The sequence below is a fragment of the Montipora capricornis genome, chromosome 1, assembly GCF_036669925.1.
Source record: "Montipora capricornis isolate CH-2021 chromosome 1, ASM3666992v2, whole genome shotgun sequence".
NCBI classification, from domain to species: domain Eukaryota; kingdom Metazoa; phylum Cnidaria; class Anthozoa; order Scleractinia; family Acroporidae; genus Montipora; species Montipora capricornis.
The window spans coordinates 7,414,883-7,417,468 of NC_090883.1; the positions used below are offsets into that span (position 1 = coordinate 7,414,883).

Genomic DNA, 2,586 nt, shown 5'->3' on the forward strand with positions numbered 1-2,586 from the left:
GCAATTATATTTATTCACATGAAAGACATGCAGGTATAATATGTAAAACTGATGAAATTTAAAGCATGAAGCTTACCTTAGGCATAAAGTAACATATAAAAACATATAAGTTGGACACAACATTTCCTTATGAAAGGGCAATTTGAGATAATCAAAAAGCTGTGTATGATAAAGAATAATCTTCTTGCCATTTCTGCTTGCACTTTTCTGATCACATTTCCCCATGTAGCAGGTGATTTTCAAACTAACCAAATTACCTGAGGCCTCTTTTTCAAAGTGAGTGTTGGTGTTCATCATATGCAAATCAATTTTCATTCACATGAAAATGAGTTTAATTTGTGTGAATGATAATTGATTTGCATATGAAAGGATGAGCACCAAGATTCCTGCTTCACGGTTGTCTGATTTTGTTAATCACTGAATTGGACTCCAATTAGTCAAGGGCGTAGCTAGGGGGGGGGGGGTCCTGGGGTTTCCATGACCCCCCCTTTGTAAGCCTTTTTTTACGCAAACAACCTACAATATTCAGGTTGTGAAAACGCGAGTACCCTCTGTTTGACACAGTGTGACTCCCCCTTTGAAAATCATGGCTACGCCCATGCTTAGTCTTACAGTATTACCATCATTAAAATTTTATTTCATTTATTGAATTTGGTGGGAATCTCAAATTTTCCACTTACTCTTTCCTAAACCAATTTCTTCCAGAGAACACATTTCATTTAGCTTTTCTGTCAGCTCTTCAAGTTTTAAGTTATTTGCAGGATTCTGCTTAAAGTATATTTTCTGGTTACCCGGCCAGATCTTTGCTGCCTCTCTTCGAATTACTGCGATCCTGTTGAAGTGTGAAACATACAGCAATAACTTGGCTTTCCTGAATATATTTTGGCCATTTTACACTGGTTTTCCTTCCTACTGCAAAAGACTTGCATGTTTAGAATATGAACATAATTTTCCAAAACATTGCAAATACAGTGTTTTATACTTACCTAACACGATACAAATGTTTGTTACTTTCAGTCTATGTACTCTGATCCTCTTTTTTGATTTTTCTTTTCCATTTACTACTTTCCTTCACTTTGTGTACCTGTTCGTTTTGTTTTTTTGTCTATCAATATTTGGGGGAAAAACAAATTTAATGCTTGTTAGTTTAGCCAAAATTGGTTATGAAACAAACAGACATGTATTGGTTCATTCTGTTTCATCAAGTTATCGTTGCAAAAGAAAACAGTATTTCCTTTGAAAAGTTCTACAGAGAATGCTCTGCACTGTTGTGCTAGAAATTCTAGGATATTATCACAAGCAACTTCATGAACACACCACGGGTATACATAGTATAAATTAAATCAGTAAAACTTTCATACCAATTAAACTTTTGACATTTGTCAGGAGCCCAAGTTGCTTCCCATTAGATTTAATACCAATTTCTTTCAAAGTCTCCCTATCAAGCTGACACAGGGCTTTTCCACCTATTTGTTCTCCTGCAATATGATACATAAATTGATTGAGTGTGGGTAAACATGTAGACCTGTATGCTGATGAAACAATATGTTATACATTGCCATGTACATAAAGTACACTCGTAAGCTCTAATAGTGACTATATAGTGCAATACTATAGCCAACTTTAAAGCAATCCTTTCAAAATATGCTTCCCCGAAAATAATGGTGCTTCCTCTCTGAAGCCTGTCTTAATAAGTTGTTTCTCCACTTCTTGTACTGTCCACTCTAAACAAAGGAGAACTCAAGTACTGTACAAAATATCGATCACATTCACCGAGTTTTTTACTCTTTAATATTAACAAAATGTTAAACAGTGAATTCTTTGTTAGAAAACGTGGAACCAAAAGCAAATTTATATTGAAAAAGTACGCTTTGTTTGGATACACTTCACCTTTTTGTTTACAAGCTTTACATTGACTTCCTGCCGAAAACAACAAAACGTGTAATGGTGTTACAAGGGAAGTTATAGTTACTTAATTACTTCCTTCCTTACTTACTTACCAGTTCCAGCAACTAACCTTCGATATTTCTAACATCAAACTCCAACTGATCTGCTACATTTCCGACTGTGCCCGCCATCTTGAAGTTCTGACTGAGTGAAATGGTGTGAAAACGTAGTGATGACGTTGCGATGATGTGTTAGTTGCCAGTCTATCCGCGCACAACGATCAAAGGTAGACTGCGCATGGCTCACTACGCCCACTTTCTCACATGCTTAGACGAAGTTTGTGCAATCACTGGATTTGCCTCCATCTTCACCGCAATTTTTGGCTAACTTTTAATTGCACTTACCATCACTGATATATTGCGGCTGCTGTGTGACTTCCACCGACCCAGGCCAGTTGTTGGAGAAAAAAGGGCATGCACACAAGGGGAATTCGAATTACATGTTTCACCTTCCCTTTGCTTGTGCACCGTGAGTCAAGAAGCAATGAATATCTATTCAAAATCCAAAGGCCACGTTCACTGTCCCTGCAGTGAGGTTTGCTGAGGTGAACCGGTATATCCCACAACAGCGTGGAGGCATATTCAGCGATCAAAGAAAGCCAACTTTGCGAACGAAGTCCAGGATGAAATTGATTGTTGT

The 2,586-nt window shown here is 37.3% G+C and overlaps 1 protein-coding gene across 1 annotated transcript in view; it reads left to right on the top strand.

Annotated features, from left to right (window-relative positions):
• The first annotated feature begins 2,241 nt into the window (after positions 1 to 2,241).
• LOC138056008 (uncharacterized) overlaps positions 2,242 to 2,586 on the top strand; it is a 2,153-nt gene continuing 1,808 nt past the window's right edge. The window contains exon 1 of the mRNA XM_068901863.1: positions 2,242 to 2,586. This exon is cut by the window's right edge and continues 970 nt beyond it. The gene's annotated coding sequence lies outside the window, so the exon portion shown is untranslated.